We start from the raw sequence: 17,591 nt of genomic DNA on the forward strand, positions 1-17,591 counted from the left end.
AATACCCCTACTCTGAGTGCCAAAATGCTGCTCAGATCTATCGCAAAGTCACAAGCGTGAGTCTCTTTGACTGCATGACTCTCATAAAAATTGGTTCACTTAAATGTGATCCCAACTGTCAGGATCCATGGTAAAAAAAAATGCCTCAATGATTTTATGCAACATCCCAAAAATTCAATCCATCATTTCCCATTTCCTTTACTGCAGGGTATAAAACCAGCCAGCTTTGATAAGGTGAATGAGCCAGAGATTAAAGAGATCATTGAAGGCTGCATTCGTGGGAGCAAGAGCCAGAGGTAAGCAGGTTTTATTTTCATAACATGACATACTGCACTGTGTCATAATTGCTGATCAGGCCATCATGAAATATCCTGGTACTTGTTTTCCCTTGAAAGACTCTCCATTCGAGATCTCCTGAACCATGCATTCTTTGGGGAGGACACAGGGGTCCGAGTGGAGCTGGCAGAGGAAGACACGGGCACCCAGGACTGTCTGGCTCTTCGGATTTGGGTTGAAGAGCCCAAAAAGCTGAAGGGGAAACACAAAGATAACGAGGCTATCGAGTTCAGCTATGACCTGGAGAATGATAGTGCTGAGGAAGTGGCCCTAGAGATGGTGAGACACAGGGAGAACTCATGCTTGACTTGTGGAAAAGGGGTTCATAAATGTCAGATATGGGATAGGGCAGACTGGGAAAAGCCTTTGATGCTTTAAAGCTTAAAGGAAGATCAGGTGAGGGAAATCCTTCAGCTCATTTATCAGCCATTTCAAGGTACTTTCCTATGACCTAGTTTCCCTTAGCCAACCTCTAGCCATTAATTAATTATTTCTCTCTCTCTTTTTCTCTCTCTCTCTCTTATCACAGGTGAAATCAGGCTTCTTCCATGAGAGTGATGCCAAGGTAGTGGGGAAATCCATCCGGGACAGAGTAAATCAGATCAAAAAGTCACGTGAGCATCGACAGCAGCAGCAGCTTCTCCAACAGCAGCAGGGTTTTGAAGAAAGAAGAGACTCCACTCTCACCTCCTACACCTTTCCCCATCCATCCTGCCTGTCCTCACAGGGGCCAGGAGCAGCTGGACAGACAGGAGGAGGAGGAGGAGGAGGAGGAGGGCAGGAGTCTGAGGAGCTGCCTGAAGTGGACCAGCATGTCAGGCAGCAACATATTCTCAGTGGGACAACCCTCAGTCTGCCAGGTAGAGTATTCACCCTCACCATATATTGATGCCAGCAGCACATGGGGAGTTAATAGTAATAATCTTAACCGTATAATTGATAAAGTGGAAGTTAGAATGAACAAATGTAAACTAACTTAAACTAACTTTAAATGTTTATACTTGAATTCTTCTGAAATGTCTACCACTCAGAAGGTGAGAGCATGGGATCTGTCAGCTGTGAATCTTATGCAAGTGGACAGAGCCAGGCGTACTCTCAGCAAGGGGAATCATACAGTCACTCGCAGGCTACTCTCCCCCCCACTGCATCTGTATGTATATATGTTATTTTCACCTTTCATAAATTATACTAAATTAATAATGAAATACTTATTATTGTTTGAAACCACTATAATGATCGCATTTTCTATGAACTCTTTTTGCACTTCAGAGCACTGGTGTACATCCTCAAATGCCCCCCATTGGTGAGAGTGGAAGTGTTCCAAATGTGCCTATTGGTCAGAGCATTAGCATGTCCAGCATGTCCGTAGGCCAAAGTGGAGGGGCACCTGTTGGTCAGACATTTCTTCAGCCCACTAACATGGTTCCACAGGTATCACCAAGTGTACCTCAACAATATTTTCAGGTGAAAAGGGTGATGATACTAACTTGAATTAAAATGAAAGCTGTGTTTACACTGGGCCTATAACATTTAACATTATTGTTTATGGAAGTAAAGCTGTGGTCCCAGTGGTCACATTTTTGGGTTCTTTCCCCTCAAATAACTATTTACTTTACCACACATCATTCTTACAATGCTGTGATGTTGTCCAGCTGACTGTATGCTGTAGGGTTTCCCCCAGTAATTGTAGGAGGCGGTAAGCTATAAGACTCAAATAACCTCTTCCTTTCAAAATATGGCATTGCAGTTTAAAAACTACCTTTGCCTTCTTTTTTTTTTACCCGAAGGCCAATGTTTTGGCTAATCAAAGTGTTTTAAATTTTCCTAACTCAAGCTGAGGCAGGCACTCAGGTGAAAGAACCTGCCTCCACTATAAAAAACTGTGGGAAACCCTGCTGTATAAAATGAAATGTGATGATAATTGACCCTCCTTGCCAAAGCTTATTCTTACCTAATTGTTCTGCTACTTTCTTTTTCCTTTTCCTTCAACACCAATCATCATTCTGTCATATCACCAAACAGTCACAAACATTCCCATCAGATGCATTTCAAACTGCCACTCCCCATGGATCAATAGTCCCCTCACAGTCATACATACCTCCTGTTTCTCCACAAGCACCCATTAATGTTCTCACTACATCCATGTCAGTCAGTGATCCTGCTGGACTAGCAGGGACCATTGTGTCCCTCGCTCAGCAGACCCAACCCCCTGCCACTCCCATGCAGCTCACTGACATCATTCCCCAGGCAGCACCCCAGCAAACACAACCTCTCATGATCCCTCAGCAGACTATTGTTCAACAACAACAGATAGGGATGGATCCACAGACCTCCACCCTTCAGCAGCAGCCACAGCAGCAAATGGAGGCCCAGACCACTCTGCTTGAACAACAAGTTAGTGCCAGTCAGCCACCAATGGAACAGCATCAACAGAGCCTCTCAGCTACAGTTGTCCAGAAACATCAACATGAGCCTCAGCAGCAAATCTACGTACAGCAGCCTGTTCCACCTGTCCAGCAAACTCCTCAGCAGCAGGTGTTACCCACACAAACTGGTATGGAGCAGCGAGCTATGTCATTACCACAGCCAGGGGAACATCCTCAGATGTATAATCAGCAACCAACAGGGGATCCTCGTGACCAGACCATGATACAACCACAGCACCTACAGCAGCAGCTTCAGCAACAGCAAACTTTGTTACAACAGCAGCAGCAACAACAACAGGCTTTACTGCTCGAGCAACATCAGACGTATATCCAGCAACAGCTTGATCAGCAGCAACAAAAAGTACTGCTTCAACAGCAGCAGCAACAGGCCCAACTACAACAACAACAACTGGAACAGCAGCAAGTCCTTATACACAAGCAAATGTTGGATCAACAACAGCAACAAGCTCTTATTCAGCAACAGCAGCAAGATCAGCAGCAGCAACAGCAAGCTCTTGTGCAACAAAGGCAACCACAACAAGCACTTTTACAACAACAACTGGAGCAGCAGCAACAACAACAACCACAACAACAGCCCCCTTTACAGCAACAACAACAGAGCCAATTATATCCACAAATTGAACAACCTCAAGCTGGAATACAAAAAGAACCACTGAATCAACAGCAAAGTGGACATCAACAGCAACACATTTTATTGCAGCAGCAACCACAGCAAACTCAACAACAAAAGGACCATCAGCTGCAGCAGCAAGCCTTACTCCAACAAGTGGAACAACAACAGCAACAAGCACTCTTACAGCAGCATTTGCAACAACAGGTTATTTTGCAGCAGCATCAGCTACAGCAGAAAGCTCAGCTACAGCAACAGCAACAGGAGCAGCAACAAGCCCAACTTCAGCAGCAGATTGAGCAGCAGCAGCAGCAAGCTCTGTTGCAACAACAGTTACAACAACAGCGACAGCAACAAGTCCTGTTACAACAACAACAAGCAGAGATATTACAGCAGCAGGCTCTGATACAACAGCAGATTCAAGAGCATCAGCAGCAGCAACAAGCAACCATTATTCAACTTCAGCAAGCTGAGAAACAAGAGGCAGCCGCTATTCAACAAAGTAACAGTGAGCAACAAATTCAGCAGAAACCAACTGATCTGCAGCATGTGTGTATCCCTCAACTAAACACCACCCAGTATACCCCTCTCCCAGGACAGCAAGTGATGGACCAACAACAGCGAGCAGCATTGATCCGACAGCAGCAAGCCTATGTTGCTCAGCCTCAGCACCACACATCTGTAATGGAGCCTCAAATCCCAGTTGGAGCTCCAGTCAGCACTGAAGTGATTCAGCACCAAACTCAAATAGTCTCCCAGTCCCAGGTCCCTATGGCCATTCAGACTGCACAGATCCCTGTTCAGACATCTGGTGTTATCCCAGCTCAAGTCCTTGCCCCGCAAGGACAATGTGAAGCTCATCCCCAGAACCCAGGCCAGGTGCCAGTCCAATTTATAGCCCAGTCCACAGCCCAAGTAGCTCATGCTGTGATTGAGGCCCAAGTCACCCCTCCAGCGGCAATGATCCAAGGACAGACTCAAGCCATTCAGACCCAGAAGATCCCTTTACAGACTAGTTATCCTGGCCCTGCTACTCCTACACAGAGCCAGGTGACTGCTCAGCCAATAATGCAGACTCAGCCCCTGCACCCGACAATTAGTCAGTCCCAACCACCACTTGGCCAGGGCTCAACTGTTGATATTCAGATGTTGGGTCAACAAAGCCAAGCTACTATCCAGCCTCCAGCTGCAATTGCATCAAATTCTAGTCAGATCCAACATGAAACTCCTGTTCATCAAAATTCTCAAATGCCAGGGCTCCTGCAGCCCCAGCTCCAGCAGCAAACTCAAAGCCAACCACTTAGTCAGGTGCAGGCTCAGGCTGCCGCTGGCCTTTTAACCTCTCAGTATGTCTCTCAGCCTACCCACCAAGCTATGCCATCTTTACAACAGGATGTAGCTCATCTTACACAACAACAACAGCAGCAGCAGCAGCAGCAACAACAACCAGTTCTGCAGTATCAGCAGATGATTATGTCTCCTGGCTCAGTTGGAGGTGTTGGAACTAAAACAGCCAGCCTCAGTTCCGTAATGGACCCTGCAAACTTTGTTCCCAATTCTCAACCTGTGCTGCAGGCTGGACAAACCAATATTCCAGGCCAAACAGGACTACATCCTGCTGCTCAGGCTCAGCAGCAGCCCTTAGGAACCACTGCTGACCCTACAGTAATTCAGAACATCTCCCAACCTGCTATGCCTCAGTCTGTTGAGCAATACCAACAACAGCTACAGAAGCTTTCTCAAGCGCAGCAATCACTAGCTCCACCACCGTCACAGCAACAATTGCCTCTACTGGCCCAGATTCCAGCGCAACCCACGCCAACTCCCATCCAGCAACCACTTCCTCTAAAGCAGCCCTTGATACCTCTTAATGAGAGTCAGCTGCCCCCACAGTATCATCCTGTGTCACATCTGGTAACTCATCCTCCTACACAGATAGCCCCCAGTAATGTGGCTGAGCATCAGTCCCAGGCCAGGATCCTGCCCCTCTGTAGTCATGTGGTGGCAGGTGCACCACCTTCCCCGCAGCACCACACCAAGCAGTTGCTGCCAGCACACACACACACACAAACCAGCATTCAGGCCCAAACACACTCCCAGACACAGACACAGACACATTTTCAGACACAGGCTCATTCTCACACACAGACACACACTGAGACACCAATTGCTGAACAGCCTATTTTGCCCCTTGCTGTCTTTCCTGCACAACAAATACCTCTCAGCCCCTCTCACACCTCATGCCCCCCGACTTCACTACCATCCCTTCCATCCCACCATCCTGCTGCCACCCCTGCGCCAGAGCTGCCTACATCTCCACCAGCGGCCCAGGTAACCTTACCAGGGCAGACCGACTTTATACCCGCCTCCCCTTCGCCTGTCACCACTCTAGAGTCGCTTGATTCTAATGCCCCCAAACTGCCCCAATCCTCACTACAAGACTGCGACCTTTCCCTGCTGGGCATTGCTCAGGTACAGGAAGAATGAATGTTGGCTGTATTAATTAATAAATAATTTCACTTTGCTGATATATTGGCAGGATGAATGAAAATACTGCTATCTAATTATGTGAAAAATCCTTTTTGATTTAAACTAACGCATTTTAATTCTTTAAGAAATTAATATATCCACCCGTGCATTTGTTATGTAGTGTAATATTACCCATAATTACATTATAGTGTCACTTGCATCTGATGTTGCTGATCGTTTTTTTTGTGTGTTTTTTCTGTGTACCTGTGGACGTCTTCATGTCTGTATCCATGTTACTCTACAGGATTGTCCATACCTTTCAAGTACAGAACGTCATTCTTCATCAGGGTATGTCTGATATCATTACTGTCCGAACCTAGCTTCATTTACCAGTAACTTTGCACTGTCCGGACTCCGGGGGTGTGCACTAATTAGGCCTGGCCCTAGAAAACAGGGGGCCTGAGGCCAGATTTTCTTTGGGGACCCTACTACTTTACCTGAAGCTGAGAACTATGACATTAAAACATAAACTTTATACATAGTTTGATGTGTTATAGCTAAAAATTTAGGGCTGCATTACAGAGCTCTTTTAAAAAATGATCATCTTAGAATAAAGTGGATTGATTATATTAGGCTCTTAGAACGTTTATTTTCTGTGACTTCAGTTCAGATTTGAGTGGGTATGTTTGCTCAAAAGATTTGTACTTTGTCTCATAGTGGAACTTCATATTGCCGCTTTTAATATTTGCCACAGTCTCAGAACATATGAGACATACTGGTTTTGAGCTGCCTGTGAGAATGAACATGCTAGAGTCTGTCTATTCTTGATTAAAAGCTCTGTTTTCGCTGTCAAGCTTTTTCTTTTTAGAGCACGCCATGTGAAATTACTTTTCTCTGACTCGCTTTTCCAACTGTAGTCTTTCATCTCATCTCTCCCCTATGTGTGTGCATATACTGTGTGTGTATCTTGAACCACAATGCCTATCAGAATGCACAGATTTCATTAGCTGAATAGCATCATGCAAGATTAATTACAACACATGCATTTGGTCTGTGAGTTTCCTGGGCCGCTAAACCAGTACCCTAAAGGCTAAAAAAGCTGCGCCGGTTAAAATGTAAATGCTATGTCAAAATGTGATTATTCTCAATAGTTTATTGGTTATCCACTCATCTAAACAACTGCACATTCAACACTGCACTTTCATGGGTCCCCAGCAATACACCCACCGAGTTTTAAGTCGATGGGATGAACAGTTGTCGAGAAAAACAAAGGACAGACAGATGTAAAGACTCCTTCCTTTATAGTTAAATAATAGGTGCATGTCTTACAGTGTGTCCATCAGTCATATGAGTCCTGATACTGGGGGACTCTACACGCTTCATGTAAAAGCACCTTAACAAGCCAAAAAATGTGTGAAACAATGTGGCTTAATTACATTTTCTTAGAGTAAAGACCTTTGCTATTATGCAGTTGCATTATGTATTCAGTGTCTTGTTCTGGGACCTGTCATTCACAGGACAATGTGTAACCACTCTGCTCCCCTACCACCCACAGGTCTGTGCCAGCGAATGGAGAAGAAACTTGTCAGCTCTTGGCCAATGGGAAATTAGAGAAATTAAAGACTCAGAGGAGAGCTTCTTGTCAGAGACCTGAAAAACTTTCACATCAGTTTCAACTGAGCATGCTCCAGGTGAAAAAACAGCAACAAATGAACATATTAATACATTTGTGTATATTAATAGATTCAGAATAGGACAAATATACTATGATATTGATCCTGTCCTCCCTAGGTGTCTGGAAGTGGGGACAACATGGTGGAATGCCAGTTGGAGACCCATAACAACAAGATGGTGACATTTAAATTTGACATTGAAGGAGATGCACCTGAAGACATAACAGATTACATGGTAGACAGACTGTTCATACATTAGCATAGTCTGCATAATTTAAATAAATACAAATCATTCCATGTCTTAATAATTGCTTAATTGATTTTGTTGCCTTTTGTTTGTAGGTGGAGGAGGACTTTGTCCTTGATATGGAGAAAGAGATGTTTGTTGAGGAGCTTAGAGCCATAGTTAAAAAAGCCCAGGAAATTCTTCAAACACATTCACAGGTGTGTTGATTTCATCATTTTCTTTGTATTACAGTCTTCCTCTCTTATTTTCATATTTTGCTCGAACTTGAGTTTTTTATTTCCCAATTAGACTGGATCCACTGACCAGTTGCATGTGAGCACTCCCACTAGCTCTACAAGTGAGTCTATGGATACATTTTGTTATTCAGAAAAAAAGGTGGCACTGCAAAAAGAGAAAATGAAAAAACTTGTAATAACTCCTAAATGTCTTAATGATTTCTCAGTGGACTCGGTGCCCCATTCTTCCCCAGTGGGACGCTGGCGCTTCTTCATCAATCAGACCATCCGACACAGAGACTCTCTTTCTAGCCAGGGAGCAGTCACACCACCACCTATCACAGAGACAAGGATACCCCAGTCCCCAAAAACAGAGAAAGGTGAGGCCTCGCCATGTCAATTACGCTGCTGTGGCTTCTTAACATGACTGATTTGCCAGCATAACAAAAAACTAACAGTGTGTTCCTTTCGGTGGCTATAGAAAGTGAAGGATCCCAGTGTCTGGAGTCCTTGACTGGAAAAGCCTCTCCCCCCTGCCCCACCCTGTCTGCTACCTCCCCTCCGGTCTCCACTGTCTCAGGTGCTGCCACGATAGCCCCTTCAACCACTGCTACTCCTTCCCCTCATACCACTGCCTCTGAAAACATCTCTGGGCCATCTTCCACTCTTGAAGCCTCTGTCCCTGTCACTGCTTCAGGTTGTCTTGAACTGCCAGTCCTCACCCCAGCTTCTGTTGACCAAATTCCCAGTGTTCCCTCATCTATAGCATTACCTGTTGTTACCAACCTTCCCACTTTGCCCACTGCTCCTTCTCTTGTGTCTCCCACACCCAACACCATTCTGCCCGATGTCATCACTTCTCCTGGAACCAGTGGTAGCTCCACTGTAGGTCAAAGTATAGGGGATACAGTGACTGCTCCAAGGCTATGTGCGTCTGCAGTAGACCAGTCTGTATCCTCTTTTCATCTCCCTCCTTCTGCTGCCACAGTGACCTCCTCTGCAGTAAGCCAACTTAGCATGGAGCAGCAGCAGACGCTCAACCAGGTGGCCAAACCAGCCCCACAACAACTACAACCACAACCACAACCACAAGTACAGTCAACAGTGCAGCAGCAGGTTCCACTAGCCCAACAGCAACTACAGGCAATGCAGCTTGAACAACAGGCACAGCAGATTCAGCAGGCCACATCACAACAACAGCAAGTGTACCAGGAACAACTTCAGCTGCAGCAGGAGCGAGCAATGCAACAGTCTCTGCAGCAGCTACAACAACAACAACAACAACAACTAATGCAGAAACAAATACCACTCCAACCAGAGCTGTTGCAACAGTCTGTACCTCTGCAGCAGTTTCTGCCACCAGTGCCCCTACAGCAGACCCAACAACCCCTCGTTCAACAACAAACACCACAGTACACCCCACAACTGTTGCAGCAGCCTCAGTTACACCAGCTACAACAGCAGGTTATAGTACCCCTCACAGATCAGCAGCAGCAACAGTTAAACCTACAGCAAACAATACATTTACAGCAACAGCAAATGGTGCAACATCAACTACAGCAGCAACAGCAGCAGCAGCAGCTGTTTATGGGTACTATGGCTTTAAAGCCAGATCAAAGCCAAATGCTTCCCCTATCAATTAGTCAACAGTTTCTTCAACAACAGCAACAGGCACAACTAAATGTTAGTCCTGTACCGCAACAGCAGATTCCACCACAAACCCAAATCCCTGCTGAGCTGGCACAACAACATATACAGCCACAGAAACCGCTGCAAAACACTGAGCAGCAACAGGAGGTGGTTAAAGCCATGGACACACCTCAGAAACAGCAGCTGTTTTCATTACAGAAACAGTCCTCTTTACAGCAGTCAGAGTCAGAGATGTCCACCGGGGAAACAAGTGTCACAGAGGACACAGGTAGCTATTCTGCCCCTTTTCATCCTTCCTTTGACTCTTCTCTGCCACCTCTTCATCTGAGCACTGCTGAAACCTCCTTGCCTCCCCTCTCCCTCACAATGACACCATCCCCTGCTCAGCCTTCCTCTGTGGCCGAGTCAGACAGTGAAGGCCCTCCCAAAATTGAATTTGTAGACAACCGCATAAAGACACTGGATGAAAAGCTGAGGAACTTGTTGTATCAGGAATACAGCAGTGGGGCAGCGCTGGCTGGAGGAGCTGCCTCTGCCCCTACATCAGCATCAGCTGCCTCCACATCAGCAGGAGGAGATGAGTCATCTGAGCCACAGTCACTCCACCCCTTGTCTTTTCCCCCACCTGTCTCCTCCTCAGATACTTCCCCTCACTCCTCATCCTCCACTACCTCCTCCACCACCTCTCGTTCCTCCTCCACATCTCCTGACCCTGAGAGGGATGGAGGAGAGGAAGCATCCAACTTTGCTGAGCTGGGCCCGGTGGAGCAGCAGCCTGGCCCATCTCTGCCCTCCACCTCCTCCACTCCACCTGCCTCTCTCCTGCTTCCCAATCAGGATGACTCTGCTGGGCCTCAGCGCCCACCTGTACCAGGAGAACCAACCATTCTTGTGAGTGGCTACCACAGATTGGAATTTTAGTAATTTTAGTAAAATCTCTATTAATTTAATCTTTCTCTGTACTCAATTCACATGATTTTACTAGTAATTTTTTCAGTGGATTTCCATAATTGTGTAAATGTGACTCCACTCTGTTCTTTTTTCAGCTGTCTGTGATATTTGTTGTGTTTAAATGTTTGAGTGTCTCTTTGGTTTGAACGTCTCAACTCAATATAGCCACTCTTAATTGTCCAAACCGTTCTAGGCTGTACCCCCACAGTCTGACACCAGTACCACTGGAGAAGCATCATGGCCCCCCAATCAGCGCCCGATCCCCCTCCGGCATGGACAGCAGCAGCACAATGCAGGAGGTGGATATTTTGGCCTAAACCTGACATGTCCTAGTATCAGAAATCCTGTTAGCAAGAAATCCTGGACTCGCAAATTCAAAAACTGGGCGTGCAAACTGCGCCACTCCGCCAGCTTGTTCAAGAAGCCCAGAGTCCAGCAAGGTAGCGTCCTTTTAGGGAGCGAGTAAGAGAGAAAGCGAGAGCGAGAGAGAGAGAGAATGGGATGTTGGGCATGGACTTTAATCTAATATCTAGTCCTAGTTTTAACATAGTAAAATAACTTTCTTAACTATCAGGAATTAATAAATGTTAATGATAATGGATGTTAATGTTTACAGCTAAATAATCCTGTTTTTGTACATTGTTATGTGACTGCAGTATAGCCTCCATGTAATGTTAGTGTTGACATCCTTACATACATTATTGTTTTTTATTTTAATTTTTTTCTGAATTCCTTTTACTAAATTTCATTTTCTTGGCAATCTTTCTTTTTACATGGGTTACTCACCCAGTGGCGAGAATAGAGGAGGGTGGGAGATTGGCACAGTGTAGGAAGAGGTTGGCATCAGAAAACTGATGCCCATCCCAGTGCAGATGAGCTCTGGAGTAAAGCCCAGCTGTGCCCAGGACATATCCCGTCATATGACACACCTTTTCCCCGCCCCAAGTCCGCAGGCACTGCCAGCAGCAACCATCTCACCTCACCTCCACCTGCTGGCTCAGAGTAGACAGCATGAAGCAAAGCAACTCACATCATAACACAGATAAGATAGATGCTAAGTTGCTAAACCGGTGTTATGTAATGAGTTGTCATTCAGAATATATATACACTTTCTGTGTCAGCTCATACAGTATAGCACTGCTCCATGAGACTCTACTATTATGCTGTAGATGCTACACTACTGCATTTATGTAGATTACTTTTCTATTTGCATCACACTGTTTAAGTATTCCCGCCATCTTGCATGTGTTTGTGTTTGTATGAGTAGCACTAGTTTAGATCCTTCACTATAATGCACATGCATATACATGTATATAATATTTTACACGCGTGTCTAATAGCATTATCTGTAAGTAGCACCTTTATCAGGGTGCATATTTTCATGTTGGGCTGAAATTATGTACTGAATAAACATGTACACACTTTGCTAATTTAGTGTTCCCAAATATCAAACACACTGTACAATATCATTGTGGATTCTGACCACAGATTTAAAATGTGATATTGGGCTTGGCTGTTTGGTATATGAGTGGGACAATAGTGAGTCAGTGAGAATGAGAGAGTGGATGTGTGGGTGGGTGGGGGTACACTGTTGTAAACATTCAACTGCCATCTCACAATATGTTTTATTTATTTAATGTCTCACTCTAATTTTGCTTTTAATTAAACCAGCATTTACCACCCCTCCCCACACGCTCATAATATGTTTCTGTTAAGCATGTATTTTACTGCCAAACAACTTACATTTATTCTTCAGTTTATTATTTATAATTTAATAAAATGTCTACCACAGATCTCAACACTATGTTTACACATTGACCTGCATGCAAGCCATGTAAGTCACAAAGTTGATCTTGTGTGACATTGGTGGGTGATTTTTAACTCTGTGAATTTGTGTTTGTGCCCCACGTCTGTCCGTGTGCATCTATATGTCTCTGTCATGTTTACTTTTCTGTGTTTGGTGCTTTTGTGTGTGTCTTACTCGTCATATATGTGGTCTTTATATATGTGTCTCTGTGTGCTTGTCTCTGGGTCCTTGTTTCCCCTTTCTGTTTTTCATCCGTATCTCTTTATCAGATGGGCATTCCAGCGTTCAAGCACTTAGAGACGAGAAGGAGGCGCCCCCCGTAAATCCACCTCAGTCACGCAAAGGACGATTTCAAGTAGGTGGAGCTATAGTAGCAATTTTATTTTGCCACTCATTAGTCTGAATCTTCATTGCAGTCTAGACAGGCTACAGGCAGCTTATGGCTCCCACTTCCTCTGCCATCAGGTCACTCCAGTGCCCCAGTCCTCGCCCCCAAAGGATGCAGCATCAGGCCATGGCAGCGCTCACCGGAAAGTTGGCCGCTTCTCTGTAACCCAGGCTGAGACCAAGAAAGAGGATAGGCAGACAGGCAGCTCCCCAGTGTCTCCTGATTTGGTTAGGGAGAGGAGAAGATCTCGGGCGAAGGAGGGAGACAAAGAAGAAAGCAAGAGGACCCCAGCAATGGCCCACCTGCCTCGAGGTCATGGGCACAGCCACTCACCCCTGGGTAGCAGTGATGATGATGATAATGAGAGTGAGCTGGAGGATGAAGACCTGAGAAAAGAACTGCACAAACTCAGAGAGAAGTAAGTCAGGGAGGGGAAAAATTAAAAACTTTTTTTTACTCGGAAGAGTTTTAGATAATTACTTATTTTTATTTTTTTTCCATTTTCATTTACTCACAATTCTCACCACTTTCTAATCTCTATTATATATTCTCCTCAACAGGCACATCAAAGAGGTGGTAACCCTTCAGGCCAAGCAGAACAGAGAGTTACAGGAGCTGTACAGACAGCTTCGTTCCCTCAAAGACCAAAAGCAGAGTCTGCCTGTTTCCCTGTCACGAACCCCTCCTCTTCCCACGGCACCCCCTGTTCTCTCTCCACGCAGACCGAGGCCAGCAAAAATTAAGCTCCGGGCCCGGCCTCACTCTCACATGGATAACAACGGAGTTACACACTCTGGTAAGGCTTTTCTTAAACAAACATTTTGCTCCAAATGTGTCTTTTTTTCTGGTGTTTGCTCTCTGTGTAACTATTTCTTGTATGTCTCATCTAGGGATTCAGCAGTCCAGTAGTTTCTTAGGTGGTGAACAGAGTAGACTCCCTGTGCACTGCAACCCAGAGCACCGCACCTCACTGCCTGCTAAAAGAGGTACAGTTTGTCATATCAGTGATAACTCAAGACAACACATGATTTTCAATCAGTGTATGATGCATGCTCTATTTTTTCCACAGATCACAGTCCTCTAAGAAAAAGCACATTCACAGATGAACTGCACAAACTTGTTGATAATTGGACAAAGGAGACGGTGGGCCCTGCCCCACCCAAGCCTTCACTCAATCAAATTAAGCAGATTCAGCAGGTGCAGGAGTTGGGAGGCTGGAGCCAGCCGACTGAGGTAGGGCTTCACACCATAATATGCATCCCTTTTTAATACCACACAATGAGCTATTACATGAACGCTGTGAATACATTTTGGTTCTCCTGTAACAAGACAAATTACCTGTTCTTACTCATTAAAGTTGATCAAGAGAAGCAGACAGTGTTCAGTTAATTTTGATGAAGAGTAATAAAAAGTGTCTAAGGCTAAAATGGCTCTAATATAATGAATGTTTTGGTTACTCAATGTTTCAAGATCAAACAGTACCAAAGGATTGTTTTTGTTGTCTTCCCTCAGTAGTCATCACTATATTCCAAACAGGTGGCTCCACCAGGTTGGTTTCCCGTGGCACCACTGAACCCCCAGGCACCCCCTACCAGCTTGCCTCTGGCATCCCCTTCCCATTACACAGGTGGAGGGAGCCTGTCCACCCTACACTCTCCGGGACCACCACCGCAAACACACATGGCTCAAGTGCCACAGATGCAGCAAAGTTTACACCTCCATCAGTCTCTCCCTCTCCAGCAGATGACCTATCCACAGTCACCACTCCGCCAGCCAATACCACAGCCCCGGATGCAAACTCCCGTACAGTCCCAGTCAGTACCACAGACACAACCCATTGCCCAGCTGCCCAACTCACCACCTCAAAGCCAACCGCTGCTGCCTTCCCAAATGCCCACATCCCCAGTGTCCACGGCCGCGTCTCTGCTGCCTGGCAGTGGTACCACTGCACCTGCAGATAGCAGTGCTGCTACTGGGGGGACATTTTGCTCCTGCTCCTCATCCTCTTCCACCTGTTCCTCTTCCTCCTGCTCTACTGCTGCTCTACCTTCCAGTGCCAAAATTCACCCAACTCCCCCCACCTCTACTCTTCCTCTGGGACAGAAATGAAACCATGGCAAAGTGTGATGTCAATATGAAGATGCAAGAGTTGGAAATACCAGTTGGAGCGAGATGTAAAGCAGATCCATTTGGAGTGTTAGTTATGTGTGTGTAAGAGAAAGTTGTGACTGCTATGAGTATATGGATTCCAGTGCATTCTGGATGAGATGGGGAGTGAATGTGAGATATGATAGATTCTAGTATGTACAGACAGAGGGTAATATGGAGCACAGCACCTAAGGTTTATGAAGAATAGTATGTTTGGGTGTTAAGATGTATAAATTCTTTAATGTGTGTGTGTGTGTGTGTGTGTGTGTGTGTGTGTGTGTGTGTGTGTGTGTGCGTGTGCGTGCGTGCGTGCGTGCGTGCGTGCGTGTGTGTGTGTGTGTGTGTGTGTGTGTGTGTGTGCGTGTGTGTGTGCGTGCATGCATGTGCGCATTTATGAGTGTGGGTGAGTGTTTGTGGGTTATCCTAGTACATATCCCTTATGTCGTATGTTTTGACAAATTAACGTTCATGTTTTTGTTTTCTAACCAACTCAGTTGGACCTGAACTCTCCCTAAGCAGAGACAAGAAGGACAAAATATTTGACAATATGTTGACATTTTTTGTTTTGATTTGTCAATGCTTACAGTGAAAGGACTATCAATTTTAAAAGTGCAATTAGTAATGGTCATCTAAATTGATCAGCATGTATTGTATTGATTTGTCTGTAAGTCATAAAATATTTTTGTAGCAGCACATTGACAAGAACCACACGCATAGATTAAATTTTCATGATCTTTTCAACCGTGAGCCTACAGCACAAGGCGTTTTAATGGGCAATGAAAATATAATTAAAACAACAGCATGTTACACAGTAGAGCACGGTTATTTTATCTGGCTAATATCAAAACCACAATGCAACTAAACTGTTGCAGTGTAGTGCACCGGTAAAGCATGTGCTTAGTTTGTATTATTCTATGTTCAGCAGTTGTATGTTAGAAACAGTCTGAATTACCACAAGTGACATGATATAAATTCAGATAAATTGATTACATGATGGTGAATTGAAACATGCCATCTATGTTCAGTGGATAACTGAGTACAGTCAGCCCAAGACTGCATGACCTTATGACTAACTTGACTTGCCAGAGTGCAAACTGCTTGCACTTGCTGTATATTTATGAATCTCACTTTACTATTTGCAGCCTATTGAGATAATTCATCAGTCATGAGTAAATTGGCTTTCAGTATGACATGCTTTCACAGTAGACATTTTTGCTTTCAGTTTGAGCACCGCATATCACAGTATATCATGGTGTCATGCTGAGGAGGAAGATGAAAAATGAAAAAAAAAACAACTGCCAAGTTATTATAGACTGGGGAGACCATATGGGTGATTCCCATATTGCCTTTTAAAATTACTGCATTTTCGAGTGTGTGAGTGTATATTTTTTCTGTGTGACAAAGCTTTGTGATAGTCCCACAGTATATTGCATTATAAATTGCATCCCTGTTTCTTTCATTCAAAGCGGCCTCTCAAATGTCACTGTACTCAGCTGAAAATGTTTACTCTGCCTGTCATGGGCTTGTTTCTTCAAGAAACAAAACAAGTGAGAGCTTAGACCATATACTGGTCATAGGTTTGATGTCCCACACTGTTGTGCTATTTGTCTTCTTTTTTTTTTCTTTTTTTTTTCTCCGTTGTACAAATTCTTGTTTCAATTGTGAATGATGTGAATGTGAATACATCTGTCATAAGATGAACTGTGGGCCATACACGTGGTTTTGCACACTGCAAAAGGTTTACTTAAGACAAAACTGCTCCATTCCTCTATTGCTAAATTCACTTCACTTGATGAAGAGAGATGCAGTACTATATCAGAAGATATATTACATGTTATTGGGTTAACAGTGCATTTAGCCATACACACACTTGACCATCAATGATCAGGCGTTGATACATTTTTGAAACATTTTTGACGTAATAAGTAGCCTGCAGTCAAAGCAGTGTTTCTGTTATATTAATGATAGAGAGGTTGTGTGCCACAGAAAACATCAGAGTGTACAGATTGTTAAAGATTGCTATATGTGAGTCAAAGACTTTTAAAACATGAAGTGTTAAGGAGCAATAGTTTGTGCTAAAGGTTACGGTTGTTCACAAACTACAATTGCATAATCTAGGATATAACAATGGTTTTCTGTATTTGTTGCTTTTCAAGACAACCCACATTTTCACAGAGATGTAGTTCATTATTAGTGAAGGTGAGATACTGTGCTGTCATGTCTGATACTAACATGTTGACCGAAAGCTGCAGCTTGATGATCATGTTTCATGATATGGAGCTGGCTTTGTCCTTGAAGTGTTACCAAAATGTTATCTAAAAGATAAAGATTATTTTTGTATTTTGAGATGGGGTTGTACAAATTGTAAAATTGTGTTCTCATCATTATAAATCAGAGGTTATTTGAAACTATAAAACACTGGTTTTCATCCCTGTTTACATGGGACTCCCCTGCCTTTATATACCTCTCTGAGTCCTGACAGGCCAGGGTCTTTTTAGATTATATTCAGACAGCTTTTGGTCATTTTTGACATCTTATTTCAGTTTTTAACCATGATAACGTGAAAACTACATAACAGAATGACACAAGCCTTTCTGCTGGGCTACAGGTCAGATTTTCAATAAGCTTATAATTGATGCAACTCAAATCT

The 17,591-nt window shown here is 44.3% G+C and overlaps 1 long non-coding RNA gene across 1 annotated transcript; it reads left to right on the forward strand.

The window, feature by feature from the left end:
* The first annotated feature begins 1,706 nt into the window (after positions 1-1,706).
* On the forward strand, positions 1,707-7,428 carry LOC133987264 (uncharacterized). Its single transcript, XR_009925565.1, has 3 exons — positions 1,707-1,800; positions 6,167-6,210; positions 7,418-7,428. It is a non-coding gene; the product is annotated as an uncharacterized LOC133987264 (long non-coding RNA).
* Positions 7,429-17,591: the final 10,163 nt, after the last annotated feature.

Source organism: Scomber scombrus, chromosome 10 (genome assembly GCF_963691925.1).
Source record: "Scomber scombrus chromosome 10, fScoSco1.1, whole genome shotgun sequence".
In the NCBI taxonomy this organism is placed as follows: domain Eukaryota; kingdom Metazoa; phylum Chordata; class Actinopteri; order Scombriformes; family Scombridae; genus Scomber; species Scomber scombrus.